This window comes from Chrysochloris asiatica, unplaced genomic scaffold (genome assembly GCF_000296735.1).
Source record: "Chrysochloris asiatica unplaced genomic scaffold, ChrAsi1.0 scaffold00225, whole genome shotgun sequence".
Lineage (NCBI taxonomy): Eukaryota > Metazoa > Chordata > Mammalia > Afrosoricida > Chrysochloridae > Chrysochloris > Chrysochloris asiatica.
Genome location: NW_006408743.1, coordinates 2,842,913 through 2,859,295, shown reverse-complemented (window position 1 = coordinate 2,859,295; position 16,383 = coordinate 2,842,913).

The following is a 16,383-nucleotide window of genomic DNA, read 5'->3' as shown; positions in this document are numbered from 1 at the left end:
CAAGTAGTTTTTCTGTACAGAATCTACAATATGAAAGACTATCCAGCCCACTTGGACCCAAGTGAGGATTACACTAAGACTTTTTAAATTTATTTTTCTATGTTAAGCTTGCAAAAAAAAAAAAAAAAAAAGAAAGAAAGAAATTTAGCTCACATCCATAAAAACTCCAGTATTACAAATGAAAAACAAACCCACCCTTACCCATCCCTTAATTAAATATACAAACAGCTCAAAAGCATACATTTAGATAGGTTTAATGTTGAAATGCAAGCCAATAAGACTGAAAACTAAACATATCAACTCCTATATTAAGAAATAAAATACTCGCAGACCTTCAGGATACTTTGACTGATTTACATCAATAAGAGAACCAATTTTTGATGTGGTAAACGAAATGTGTTCATCTCCAATTACAATTTCAAGCTCCTGCTGGCCAACCCTGTCAGGGGGAGGCCACAATGCATCCTATTCTTTTGTAATTCCACTGTCATCAATGATTCTCTTCAGTTCTTCCATTACACTCTTGTGTATATAAGCTTCTTTTCTGATCATGACATCATTTTTGTAATTATTGTTGTTGGCATATCTAAGCTTTCCATCTGGTCGAAATGTGGTCTGGCTGGTGACCACGTTGATCACTGATAAGGGGAAAAGGAGGAAAAAACAGCCATGAAGTTGGGATCGACCATATTCAATAGACTCCTGTGAACTTGGGTGGAGACCTGGATGGCCAGCAGTTAAGTCAAGTCCCAGGGACTCCTGGGCCCAGAGACAGTGACATGGCCACAGGGGACTAGAGTGGAGAGTGAAGCATCCAGCTGATATGAAGTGAGGGGAGATGCACAAGAACACCCGTACTTGCAGCTAGTACTCACTTGACCTGGCTTCAATGGCTGGATGATCAGAACTCGACTAGAAGAAGAAAGAAGACGGAAGGAAAAATAAACAAAAAAAGAGTAACCCACTACAATTTGGTGAACTTCATCTATATATATGGATGTAGTAGCTCAAAAAAGGGAACAAATCTTTCCAGCAAGGATCATCCTACACCCTCGGTACACAGGGTTGACAGGGATGGGCAACTTAGATATTGGCTACCCAAAATGGGGCTAAGGGGCTATAAAGGCAAGAAGTTACTAGCTTAGAAGCTTTCAAGAGGGAACCTAGTTCCAGACAGGGTTGGGGGAAGGTAGAACTCCACTGAATATTTTCCAATTTGTTGGGACCCGGCTGTTGAAAGGGAAAAGACTCTTGTGGTACAATAGTGAAGAGTTGCCATCAGGACTGACTGTGAGGGTTGGAAATGTAGAGGTATATGTTTTTTTACAAAAGGAGAGGAGTGATTGATTTTGCAGCCCAGTAGTGGAGGTCTCTGGGACCATCAAGTGAGAAGAGCGGAGAGCGTAACTCTACCCAGAGAGGCAGTGGCCAGTAATGCCAGGGATGAAGACAGAGACGATGACGTGGACAGATGGAGCAGCTGGGGACACTGGATTCAGGGATGGAGAGGGGCTGTGTGCTGATGGCTGGGGGGCAGGGCCTGTGGGGTGTACGCTTTGGTTATTTGATGATGCATGGAGGGGACTGTAATCATTGCAATGAAACAAAATATAGGATGAATGTAAAACTGATGTTCTCCCATGTAAAACCACATAATTCACAATAAAAACTTTTTCATGACAAAAAAAAAAAAAAACACAAAAAAGCTACTACATATAGAAGAAATAGAAAATGATATTAAGATAATTCATTGTATTAAATGAAAAAGAAAATGCAACATACTAAACATTTGGGACCAAAAAAAGTAGTGTTCAAATATCAATTCATAGTAATAAATGCATACATCAAAAATGAAGATAAAATTCAAATCAATATCCTAACTCAAAATAAAAAGCTCTGCCATCACCAGTAAAAGGAAATAATAAATATTCAAGTAAAAATAATTGAAACAGAAAAATAGAATAAATGAACAAGACTAGAAGTTGTTACTTTAAGAATATTATAAACTTGACAAACAATTGGCAAATGTCACACAAAAAAGGATAAGATGCAAAAGCATAGATAACAAATGAAATAAGCAATGACACAATGAATTGAAATAAAAAGATTAATAGAATATTTTTAATAAGTATGCTCCAACAAATTTGAAATGGACGAATTCCTAAAATCAAAGTATATATCCAACACAATCTGAGGAAGAAACTATGAACACATCCATCCAAAAAGAAAAAAATGATAATATCATTTAAAAAAATTAACAACAAAAATGTCCTGGCCCAGATGGCTACAATGGCAAACTGTACCAAACATTCAGAGAGAAACTGACACAAATTCTATCTGAATAATTCCATAATATATGAGAATGGAATATGCCTGAACTCATTCTATGAAGCAAGTCTACCCCAATACAAAACTTTGCAAAGACACTACTAAAAAGAAAAATTATAGACAAATACCCATCATGAACATAGACACAATAATTATCAATAAAATATTAGCCAGTAGAAGCTGACAACATATTTAAAAAGTAATAGATTATGACCAAATATGATTCATACCAGGATAGTTCAGCTTTCAGAAAACAATCATTGTAATTCCCCACATAAATAAAGGAAAAGAATCACATAAACATATTAATTGGTACGAAAAAAACATTTTATAAAAATCCAACACCTATTCCTAATACAAAGTCATAGTAAAATAGGATAGAAAGGAAATTTGCCAACTTAATGAAGGGTGTATATGGAAAACTAATAGCCAAAATTATTCTCAGTGGAACAGACTGAAGCTTTTCCCTTTTAACCAAGAAGCAATCAAGGATTCTAGTACTGTGCCTATTAACTTTTACTGAAAGTCCTAACTAGAGCGATAAGGCAAGAAATGGAAATTAACGGCATTCAAATTGGCAAAAAAAAAAAAGGTGGAGCGGGGGTTAGAACTATCTCCATTTGCAAATGATATGCTCTGGGATATAGAGACAATCCCAGAAACTCAGCAAGAAAATTTCTGAAACTAATAGAAAGAGTCAGTAAATGTCAGGGTACAAGATTAACATTGAAAATCAATCTGGTTCCTTTACACCAACAAAGAGAACCTGAAAAAGAAATCAGAAAACAATACAATTTACAATAGCTATCTGGTTAGTGTAGTGGCTACGAATCGGGCTGCTAACCTCAAGGTCAACTACCAGCTGGTCCGAGGCAGAAAGATGCGGCTTTCTGCTCCCGTAAAGATTTGCAGCCTCGGAAACCCTGTGTAGGGTCACTATGAGTCGGAACCGACTCCACGGTACTTAACAACAACAACAACAACATCTAAAAGATACTTAGAACCAGAGATACAAAAGGACTATCCAAAGACAAGTACAAAAGATTACTGCAAGAAACCAAAAGAGATTTATTGCCAAAAGAAGACTACAGCATGCTCATCCATAGGAAGACTTAATGTTCTGAAAATGTCAATACTAACAAAGTGATCTACAGGAATATTGCAATCCCTATTCTGTGTCTATCATCATTCTTTAAAGAGATGAAAAACCAATCACCAGCTTCATGTGGAAATGAAAGAGATACAGGATGTACAAAGCATTAGTAAAGAAGAAGAAAAAATAGGAGGCCTCACACTTCCAGATTTCAAAATCTACTACATCGCCAAGGTAATCAAAATAGACTGTTATTGTTACAATGCAGATACATGGACCAATCTAAAACACATAAGAATCTAGAAGTAAATTTATCTACCTATGGATAACTGATTTTTGACAAAATGCCAAAGCACATCAATTGGGGTAGAGAAAGGTGCTTGCAAAATCATGTATCTACTAGCAGAAATATAAAACAGAATACACATCTTGCACTATATACAAAAATTCCTAACAAGAAGAAACATATGCAAAAACCCACACAAAAATTACATTCAGAAAACATCTCACTGTCATAATCACTTACAAGAAAATGAAAACATGGAAAAACATGCTGACATAAAAAATAATTCACACGGAAAAACACCCACATAGAAATATATGCAAATAGAAAAAGCAATAAATTCTAACTGGAGCCCTAACCCAAACTTAAACTCCACTTTTTTTTTTTTTTTTTTTTTTTAAGTTTTTATTATGAACTGAGTGATAGTTTATATGTGAGAACACTGACTTTACACCATGGGTTCATTGCAATGATTACAATCTCCTCTGTGCATCATTATTCAACAGTATTTACTTCCATTTCCCCTGTTGTTGGTTTTTGTTGTTGTTGTTTTGTGTATGTGTGGGGGATGTACACAAAAACATTCAGACATATATACTCATTTAAACAACCAAATGCACATTCTGCAAGCCTGCTTCCTAGCCACCAACACCCAATCCCTCTCTTTCCATGAGTCCAGAGTCCTCAACTGCTCCCTCTCTCCATATCCTCATCTGGAGTTTTCTGCTTCTTTGGATAGGGTTCCTCAGTCTTGATGGTCCTAGTGAACTCTATTTCTGAACTATAAGATTAACTTCTCCCTAGTTTTTGTTATAAAACTTCTACCTTTAGAGTTGTGACTGTCTCAATTAGTTATGATAACAATTACTGCTGAATTGCAAGAATCCTATCCCTATCTTCTTTCAACAGACCTGTCCAGACAAGATGAAAACTATATAGTGCAGACTCTATCCTCCCCTCACACTGTTAAACTAAACTCCTTCTTGAAAACTTGTAAGCCAGTCATTTTGTGCCTCTATCGCCCCCTAATTTTAGGTTCTTGTTGTTAAGTGCCATCGAGTCGGTTCTGATCCACAGCAACCCTGTATAGAGTTTCCAAAGAGTGCCTGGTGAGGTGGAAATACCAACCTTGTGGTTCAAACTAATGTTGCAATCTAGCACATTAGCCCACAGTGCCACACCAGTGTTTAAGTTGCCTGTCTTTATCTACACTGTATACAGAGGCATTAGGATTGGTACTCGATATGAAGACTCCTTCTTTCTCAGTTTGTACTTTGAGCTACTACATCCATAAGTACAGGTCAAGTTTGTCAAATTGTAACAATTTACAGTCATTTCTTCATCAAAAATTGGTTTTTATCTTCCTCTAGTAAAGTTCTGTTTATCAAGCCATTGAGGATAGGTCATATGGGTACAATTTTCAAGTTTGGGTGTTCTTGGTGTGTCCCCTCACTTCATATCAGCTGGATGCTTCACTCTCATCTCTAGTCCTCCATGGGTATGTCCTTATCCATGAACTCAAGAGTCCCTAGGTCTCCCCACACTTTTGACCAACCAGTCACCCCTGGCCCCATCTCCAGGTCAACAGGAGTCTGTGGAACATGGATGAACTCAACCCACTTCTTCATCCCTGACTTTCCCCCTCTTCCATTTACCAATAGACCAACGTGGTCACCAGCAAGATTACATGCCTGCTCATGTGTTCACTCTACATTTCTGTATTGTAGGGGGGCTGTACTCCACCTTTCATACAAAAGCTTTTATGTATTTTTCTGTGTGAACAATTTTACCTGTGTGAATATTTTTCTAATGCATTTATGAAAGTAGAATTTTTTTCTGTGTGCAACTTTTCTGTGGTCATTTTTCTTGTGCACTTTTAAAAAACAACCACAAAAGCTTACATGAGATGGGTTAAATACCTAAGTAGAAAAGCTAGCAGCATAAACATCATCATAGGAAAAATGGGAGGAAAAATAAGGGCCACAATATACCAATATAGATTGCTCATCAATGTAAAGAAAACAAAAATACAAATGGACTAATGAATAACATCATGATAAATGGAAATAAGATTGAAGTTGTAAAATAATTCATTTTCCTTGGATCAACAATCAACACTCATGGAAGCTGCAGTCATAAATCAAACAACATATTGTATTTGGCAACTTTCTGAAAAACACTTAGTCAATGTATTAAAAGCAAAGAGTACTAAGTTTCACCTGACCCAAGTCATGGTATTTTCAATTACCTCATATGTAGATGAAACTTGGAAGTAAGATGGGAAAAGAACCTGTGCACTTGAATTATGGTGTTAGAAAAGAATATGAAAAGTATCATGGGTGGCCCCAAAAACAAACAAATCAGTGTTGGAAGAAGTATAGTTAGAATGTTCCTTAGAAGCCAGGATGGCGAGATTTTGTCTCTCATATTTTGTACTATCAGGAATGTCCAGTACCTGGAGAAGAACATCATGCTTGGTAAAGTTGTAACTCAGAAAAAAAGAGGAAGACCACCAAGGAGGCCTGTTGACACAGTGGAAGCAGCAGCAATGGGTTCAAAAGCAACAAGATATGTGAGGATGGAAGGCCTGGACAGTGTTTGAGTCTATTGTGCATTGAATGTTAGATAGGTTCTAACTATGTGCTAGAACCATCTCTCCAACATCTAAGAACAACAATACAACATGGCTTAAATATATTATCAGAAATAACTAAACACAGAATCTGTAGAAGGCAAACTAGATGACTAGATCCTCCTAAAAATTAAACATTTATGTACATTAAAATAATCACCATAAGAATATAAAGAGAATCATCATAAAACAAAGATATTCTACTAACTATGAAAATAATTTACATATCTGACAAGGAAATAATCTCTAAAATTTATAGAAAACTATAACACTTTATCTATTCAGTATCCCCTTGTTCTGTTTGAAAATTGCTTCTTGGTCTTTGTACATATTATGCATAAGCACAAATAAGTGTTCTATAATTTCCATTCTGTAAAATATTATCTATAGTTTGTTATGCTCCCCAAAGTCGAATTCTTTTACATAGTAAATATAGCCTAAGTAAACATCTTTTTGATATACTCTTTTTCCAGCTAAGATACATTTGATATCAACAATGATATCCCTCTTCCATGTCCTCTTCTGAATCTGGCTTGACTTTCTGGCTGCTTTCTTTCAGTGTAATGCTAGAATACATTTTTTAAGTTCTCCTCATCAAATTTCTATTTGCAGGTGATATTGTTTGGTAATTTCCATATTCTGTTGGTTACCTTTCTTTGGAATGGGCACAAGTATAGATCTCTTTCAGTCCCAGTTCGTTGGCCAGGTCTTCTACACTATTTGGAATATACTAGTTTGGCGCAGCAGGTTAAGGCATTCAACTTCAAGGTAGGTTTGAACCACAACATCAGTGATTCAAGCTCACCAGTCACTCCTCAGAAATCCTGTATGGGATCTCTATGAGTTAGGATCAACTTGGCAGCATTTAACAAATACAACCACAATAACAACTAGTGACTACTTCCTATCTCCATCATTTTGTTGAAGCATTTCATATGGTATTCCATCAATTCCTAGAGTGTTGTTTCTGACTTATGCATTCATTGTAACTTAGACTTCCTCCCATGATACTCTTGATTCTCAATCACATACTATCTTTTGAAATGGTTGAATATCAAGCAATTATTTTTAGTAAAGTGATTTTGCATACCTTACATTTTTTACACTACCTGCATCATATTTTGTCCTTAGAATCCTTTTTTTAAAATTAATTGCAACTAAAATCTTTAATTTTCCCTGCAATTATTCCATTCCCTTTTGTTTTCTAACTCCAGCTCTTTACACATTTCATTGTTATGTGTTACTTTGTTTTCTTGAGCTGCCCTTTTAAATCTTTTGTTTATCTCTTTTGCCTCATCATTTCTTCCAGCCTATAGATTCTGTACATTTAACAACAAGTTTCTGAGTCTCTTCTGACAACTATTTTATTTTCCTTATTTCTCATTGTTTTAATGGTATTTAATGTTATTTATCATTTTCATGTATGATGTTCTGGATATTATCAAACACATCCTCTGGTCTTCGTTCATTAGTGTTCAGTGCATTAAATCTGTTTTTAAGATGTCTCTTAATTCAGGTAAGATATACTCAAAGTTATATTTTGATTCTTATGGAATTGTTTTTAGTTTCTTCAGCTTCAAAATGAATTTTTGTATGCCCATTGGTCTACTTCACAGCTGATCCCTGGCCTAGTTGTGGCTGATGATATTGAGCTTCTCCATCAACTTTTTGTATAAATGTAAGTGATTTTATTCCTGCACATTCCATTGGTGAGGTTCATTTGCATATGTTGCTGAAAAAAAAATGTATTTGCAATGAATTAGTGATTATAAAGATGTAAGTCAAAGTAACCTTGAAATATCATCGTGTTGTTGTTTTTGTTTTTAAATGCCATCAAGAAGGTTCTGACTAACAGTGACCCTGTTTAGAGTTTACAAGGAGCAGATGGTGGGTTTGAACAGCTTACCTTGTGGTTCACAGTCTAGTGTTTATCCTACAAAGCCACACCAGAAGTCTTATCCCAGCATTAATAGTAAATTAAACACACACACAACAGAAAATAACAAATACTGCCTAGGACATGAAGACAATAGAATAGTCATACAAACGTGGTGGGGCTTTATAATGGTGCACTCACTGTAGAAAACAGTATGGCACTTCCTAAAAATATAGAAATAACAAGACCATATGATCCAGCAATCCCATTACTAGATAAATATTCTAGAGATCTAAGAGTCATGATACAAACTGATACATGTACACCCATGGTCATAGAAGCATTATTCACAAAGTAGCAAAATGCATATAAACAGATGATTACATAAACTATACACACAATAGAATACTGAACAATATTAAATAATAATGATGAATTAAATAATAATGATGAATTTGTGAAACAACTCATATAATGAACCCAAAGGACATTAAGCTGAGTGAAATTACTCAATTGCCAAGGACCAATATGAGACAAAACCTCAATAAGTTTGTGGCAAGATGGGTTAAAAGATAATGGAATTTCTCCTTAAAATTTTGAAATTCCCTTTTATTGTATAAGAACTCTAATATAAATGTTTAAGAAAACATTTATTTTTAGAAAAGACATTCTTTAAAGTTTATGGGTGGTGAAAAAGAAAAGGAAGGTAAATCACTAACTAGAGGATATACTTGGATGAAGGGAAAAGGAATGCATTATAAGGAATAAGTCAGCACAAATGTATCAAAGCTATGCAAGACACTCAGAAGAGCCCAAGAGTTAGTTTCAAAAGGTAAGCACTAATATAGGCATAATCCTGCAATAAGAGTAATAGCAATAACCTATGATTGGATGACAGATACGTCTTTCATGTTTTGGACATATTATCAGGAGGGACCAGTCACTGGAGAAGGATATCATGTTTGGTAAAGTGGAGGGCCAGAAAAAATGAGGAAGACCCACAACGAGATGGACTGGTATAATGGGTTCGGGCATAGCAATGATTGTGAGTTTGTTCCAGGACTGGGAAATGTTTCATTCTGTTGTGCATAGGGTAGCTATGAATTGGTATTGATTCAATGGCATCTAACAAGAATAACAACAATGACTGGATACTTAGATACTTAAGCTGAATGGTAATGGAAAGGTGAGTGTGACTACATCACAAATAGACATGTATAGGTTTTACAGAGTATATTTCCAGAATAATGCAGTGAACCAAAGTCAGTTTGAACTACAAGGTCAGCAGTTCAAACTCACTAGCTGCTCCTCAGTAACCCTATGTATGGTCACTATGAGTCAGAATTGACTCAATGACACTTAACAACAATAACAGTTAATGTGTGCTACAAATTTATCCATGAGTAGATCACACAAGAAGCAAAATAAAGAAAAGTTAGTCATAACTTAACACCTTAAGGAACAATATGCTGTGCCTGCAGCTCAGAATCATAGTTTTGTGGGACACCAAGATCAAGTAGCATAACATAGTCTTAAAGGCAGTGTTTTGCATACCATTTCAGTGAGGAGCAAAAAAGGCCAAAAAACTTACAAGTGGCTATCAGTGCAACAATGCATCTCTCTCCATACAGAGCAAGATGAGTGGAGAAAGTCAAAGACACATGAAACAATTAGTCCAAATGACTAATGGACTATGAATTTCAGTGTCTATGACATTAAGACCAGAAGAATTGTATGGTGTCTGGCTACCACTGATAAAGGCTCTAAAAGGGATCATAATAGGAGGTCATGGGTAAAGTGGTAGAAAAATGTGGAGCAAAGACCCCCCCCCCAAAAAAAAAAAAAATGACCACCCCTGCTTACTATTGTGAAATAGACATTTTTTGTGTGTGTGTGATAGAAATAAATATTAAGGATTATGATTGCATAGAGCTTGCAAACCCATATTTAATCTATAATTGGTATAATTTGCTAAAAGAAGAGTTGGAATTTGCCCAGGAAAATAGACTTCTCACTTGGTAGAGGATGGGATCTTAGGTTGAAACCTGAGCCCTGCCCCATCCAGGACCTTCTGACTTGGAGTATTCCCATTAAAAAAGACATGCAAAGCAACCAAGAACTTCTGGGAAAACAGAAGATTCTTATTGAAAGAAAGACCTATAGAAAAAAAGCAGACAGTTTGGCTGTTTTAATTTCAAGCAAACTGTTTGCTTTGGAGGCATCACAGCAAGAAAAGTCAACCCATCAGTTCCCATTTAAGTTTCATTCCTGATGGGTTGACATCAGATGTCTCCAAAGCAAACACCTTGTTCTAATGTGAGTGGAAGTGGGGGAAATGTAGCAATAAAGAAATGGGCTGACTTTGGCCATGTTTCATTGACACCTGTTGACCTTGAGATGAAAGAGAGAAGAGGAAGGGCTGGCTGATCTGTAGTTTAGCGATATGTGTGAACTCCTGAGACCATGGACACTGACTTAGTCCCTGGGGTCTAAGGCTGAAAGTGTAGCAGCCAACTGTTCTGAAGTATGTGAAGGAAGGTGTGCATGAACTCCCAAACTTGCATCTAGTGCCCATTTGACCTAGTATGGATGGCTAGCTGACCAGCACTTGACAAGATGAGTATAAAGATATTTGATACTGTGAGCAAGTATAAATAGCTACAATTTGATGAACTAGATTGCTACTTATGGATGCAGTTGCTCAGAATTCCAACTGGAATGGGAGAATTCTTCATATCAAGGAATAAGCCTGTTTCCTCAGTGTACTGGTTTGATGTTATTGTTGTTGTTGTTAAGTACTGTCGAGTCAATTCCGATCCATAGCAACCCTGTATAGAATTTCAGAGGAGCATCTGATGAGCTTGAACTGCCGACCTTGCAGTTCAAATGACTTTGCAGTCTGATTCATTAACCCAATGGGAATGCTATAAAGGCATGAAGTGGCTGGCTTACAAGCTTTCATGGGTATGTTTAGTTTCAGAATGAGGCGGGTAAGGTACAATTCCCACTGAATAGTTTTCTTCTTTTTCAGATGGATATGGTAAAAGTGGAAGGGGGATGATGGTGGAGGGATTTTATGATTCAATTCTGAGTAAATTGCTAGCAGGATTAATTGTGATTGTCACAACTTTAATTGTAAACATGTAACTAAAAGTGGGTCATAGATAATCTTTTAGGTACAAGACAATCAAGAAGGAAGAGCATGAGTGGAGTGTGAGATTCCATCTTAAAAAAGCAGTGACAGCAGAGATGATGGCAGAGGAGAGTGCATGGACAGACAAAGCAGCTTTGGGCTCTACACCTATGGACTGAATAAGGCTGTGTGCCTATGGACAGGAGACTGCCTTGCTAACTGTGCCCTTTGGACATTTCAATATTTATCTATCTATAGATAGATAGATAGATAGATAGATAGATAGATAGATAGATAGATAGATATAGATAGATAGAGAGAGATATAGATATAGATATAGATATAGATATATAGATATATAGATATTTGAATGTGAATTAGCACTGGACTACAAATCATAATGTTGGAAGTTCAAACCCATAAAGTTGGAATGCTCCTTGGAAAACCTAAACAGGGTTGCTATGAGTCAAAACTGACAGCATTTAACAACAACAAAAGTGTACACCAAGTATTTTGCTATGTTCATTTGTGACATATAAGATGTAAATAGGGAGCCACAGGGAAGAAGTAGGATAACTGTTGTTGAAGGAAGGGGACTGTAATCATTAGATGAAACAAAATGTATAATTTGTTGAATGCAAATGATGATCTTGTCTGTAAACCTTCACTTAATTCACAATAAAAAGTAAAAAGAACAACAACAACAACAACAAAAAAAAAACAATAAATATGACCAGGATTACTGGTCTATTAGAGACAACTATAGCCTCTAACACTATTGTCCTCAACTCCACTCCAGCCAGGGATTAAACTCAACTATAGGCTCAACTCTCAGTCAAATAATAGATAAGCCTACAAAGTAAACAATAACAGCACATTTATTAGAACAATCAACCATAAGAGATCTAAAGAGCAGAGTTTGCATAAGAATAAACTCAGATGGCAGGAAGGGATAGGAAAGAAAGTACAAATAAAAATGTTAAACATTAAGAGAAGTGGGAAGAGTGCATTATGGGAATTACAATCAAAGTCTTGAATCAAAATGTGTATGACTTGTTGAATAGAAAACCAATTTTCTCTGTAAACTTTCACTCAAGTCACAATAAAAAGTTGTTTTTTTCCTAAGAAAAAGAAAATATGAATTGGTGGGTTGTATCCATTTAGCTTTATAAGGGTAAGATTTCTTTCTGTCTTTTCAATCTCTTTAGCAGATAGCCTATTATGCATCACATTCTAGCTTATTGAAGATTATAGCTTGTCCTTAGGGAGGGCAAAAAAGGGTTATCCATTGAAAAATGAAATTTCTGTGAAGGGCATAAGAAAGCAGATCCTGCTACTGGAAAATAAGTAAAAGACAGAAATCTGCTTTTAAGAATCAATCAATGGCCCACTATTTACTTTTTAAAAAAATTTTTTCTATATATGTTATTTATCATTTATCTTTTATCTATATTCCTATTTTATGAAACACAAATCGTATGTCCTTAAATTTCTGATTTTGATTTGTTATATTTGGGACACAAATACTATGTAGACCTGTGGATTTTATGCAGTATCTTTAGTCAGGGTTTCTGACTCTGCCTTGAGATATTTTTCTCTGAATATCTTAAGAAAAGTACTAGGATCTTAAGCTAAAAAGCATTCTTCCTTTTTCTTCCTGTGACCCCAAGGCACTGAATATATATCTGAACATAATTAGGAAATATATATAGTGCTATAATTAATAATATATATAGTGCTATAATTAATAACTGTGTCCCATTTTTCTAATAATTTTCATGCATTTATTCTTTTCATCTTCATGAGAAAACTTTCCATTAAGAATTAGTATAAAAAGCATAAGTAGACATATATGTACACCCACAAATAATTAAGCATACTCACATATACAAATATATAGAAATACTCACATCCACACTTTTCTTTTTTCATTTGTCTGATAATTATATGCTTCCATGGTACACTTGTTGTTGTTGTTAAGTGCCATCGAGTCAGGTCCGACCCATAGCGACCCTGTACAGGGTTTCCAAAGGTGAAAATCTTTACGGGAGTAGAAAGCCTCATCTTTCTCCCGCGGAGTGGCTGGTAGTTTCGAACCGCTGACCTTAAGGTTCGCAGCCCGATTCGTAACCACTACGCTACCAGAGCTCCTTTCCATGGTACACTAGGGGTTTTTATTTTGTTTTTTGTTTTTCCTTTTTAATGTATACATTTATTCTTTGGTACTATTAACCCAAGTGATACTGTGGCTATGCAACATTAGAGGGAGGCTTAATTTTATTTTATTTTTCTATAGTATTTTAATTGCAAAACTCCTAATTAGGGTAAATCTGCCATGCTTGTCACATTCTTTAGTCAGCACTTACAAAAACACATACACACAACCTAAATCAAAATCAGAACAAAACCAGATTATTCCTGGCCTCACCAATTCAGAAATACATTCACAGATACGTCTAATTTATTCAAACATCAATTTCCCAGAGGACATATAAGAATTGTTTCTAGCACAACATGGTGAACCAGAATAAAATCCAAACCAGAATAAAATAAAAAGGAGAAGTAAAATACAGAAAAAACAGGCTAAGTTTGAGAATTTTAAAAAGCCTTAATGAGGATTAAAATAGAAAAGATTCCGCCCTCCTCGCCATTCCTGTAATGGATCCTTCCTGGAAGGCAACGTAGGGTGGAACCCATTAACTTCAGCGTCTGGAGCTCCAACAACGGAGAATTTTTCTTTTATTTTGGGACCATCAGCCCTCAAGATCCATTCACCATTAGAATCCAGCATCATGACTTCAATTTCAACACATTGCTTTTGGTGTTGCCTGTTTTGAAGCAGTTGAATCAGGAGATGGAATTGCTCCCTTGTTAGGTATGGCTCTTAGCGTCACAGGCATTTGTGCCTGTTTAGGGATTTATACACGAAAGATAAATGGACAGGTGTGACTCTGAAGGCCCTCCTTAATCAGACCTCACCCTGAAACCCTTTTAACTATTGAAGTTAAAACTGAGCTATGATGTCCAAAAATTCCCAAGAAACAGATTGTAAATAGAGTCATTTCACCTTTTAGATGTTTCCCTCTAAATGGGAACACCTTAATATATGTCAAAAATGGGGGGAAGATGCTCTTTTGCTTTAAAAATGTACCGGAAAGTCGAAACTATAGTTTGTATTTGATGATTAGAAAGAAAGTGAAGGCAACAAGATGACTGAAATTGGCTTTAGAAGTCTTGGAGCTTATGCTGTAGGAAGCAGGAATCCCTCGTGCAGCATCATGGGAATCACCATTGGTTGGTAATAATTGCTGCCTCCTGAATCACTGAGGAGCTATCTCCATCGTTTATTGAATTGTGCTTTGTTATACCCAAATTAATATTGCACTTATATACCAAGTGTGGTGCATCAAAATGGAAAGTTTATTTCTTTGGGAAAAAAATAAGTTTTGAAAAATTTATTCAATGTCTCTAATATTGAAATGAAGGATCTCTGGCAGCGTAGTGGTTACGAGTCGGGCTGCCAACTTCAAGGTCAGTAGTTCAGAACTACCAGCCGTTCCGCGGAAGAAGATGAGGCGTTCTGCTCCCATAAAGATTTACAGTCTTGGAAACCCTGTGCAGGGCCACTAAGAGTCGGAACCGACTCCACGGTACTTAACAACAACAACAGCAATACTGAAATGGGGAAATAATTTAATGTTAAAAAACTTTATATAGAACATTGAAATAGAGAAAACATATATTGTTTTTACAAAACAACAACAAAAAACTTTTGTATACATTAACTGATTTACACGCTGATGATGAGAAGTGCTATATTAAACATAAACCCATTATGTTGAAGGGAAAAAAAAAAAAAAAACATGCAATAGATAAAATAAAAAAAAATATTGCAGGGCCAATTCCTTGGTACCAAGTGGACTTTCGTCTCTGCGCAATGGTTCCAGATCCATTCACCAGCCTCCTCTCAGCACTTTCACTCATTCTTGGATTTTCCTCACAGGACTATCACCTGTTCTTGGACCTTACTTGATTTTCTTCAGAGGAGATCCATCCTTGGACTTTCCTTATGGAATTTTCACTTATTCTTGAGTGGTCCTAATGGGACTTTCGACCTGTTCTTGGAAAGCAAACCGATAACTTACTAACCATTACAGGGACTTACACTCAGGGAACTGATAACTGATGCATACACTTACCCTTTCAGATTTTCTCTCTACATCAGGTATCAGTTAAAATATCATGGATTCCTCTTCTGTTTCAAGATGACAAGTGGTCACGGGCCAGGCACTTCCTAAATTCAAGGAGGATTGCACTGTCTTTGTTCTCTTCCCTCCTCAGTCATAGAAAACCAAGCAAATGAAAGCAAAGCATTGAGTACCAAATTTGTTACATCAAAGAGTACTGGGACCATGTAGTGTTGCAAAAGAAAATTAAACGTTTATTTTTAAAGAATCTTATAACAAAAAACTACCAGTGTTTAATGATGCATCCTAAGGGAGAAAAAGCCTTGGATATTCTGCCTCAATTTCTCATTTTTCTAATAGGATAGCATTTTTTTCTTTATAGTGCATAATATTAACTGCAGTCTGATGTCCCTTATTAATAATTTTACTCTCTATTCCAATACTAACAGCTGTTATGACAAAAATGTACAAAAGTTAGGGTGCAAAATTGTGCAAGTCCATCTGCAACATCCCGGGATAGGAGTGTTCTAATATGTTTCAGAAAATTCAAGAGTAGCAAATTTGTCAGATAGCTCATTTCAACAATTAATTTCATCCTTTAAATTCCTTGCTTTATTCCTGGCTCTAAAAAATTACTAAATTTACTTAAAGACCTCAAAATTATTCGTATACTATAAAGCCTAATAGCTGTTGAAATAAAAGATGGCTTAAATATCTTTTAAAATAAGGTATAAAAAAGATTTTTAAAGTTATTCCTCAGCCATATGAATTTAGACTTAGTACCTTCTCCCCACCTCCCCCAAGTTCACATCTAAAAATACAGTCTAGTTAATTCATTCACATTATATATA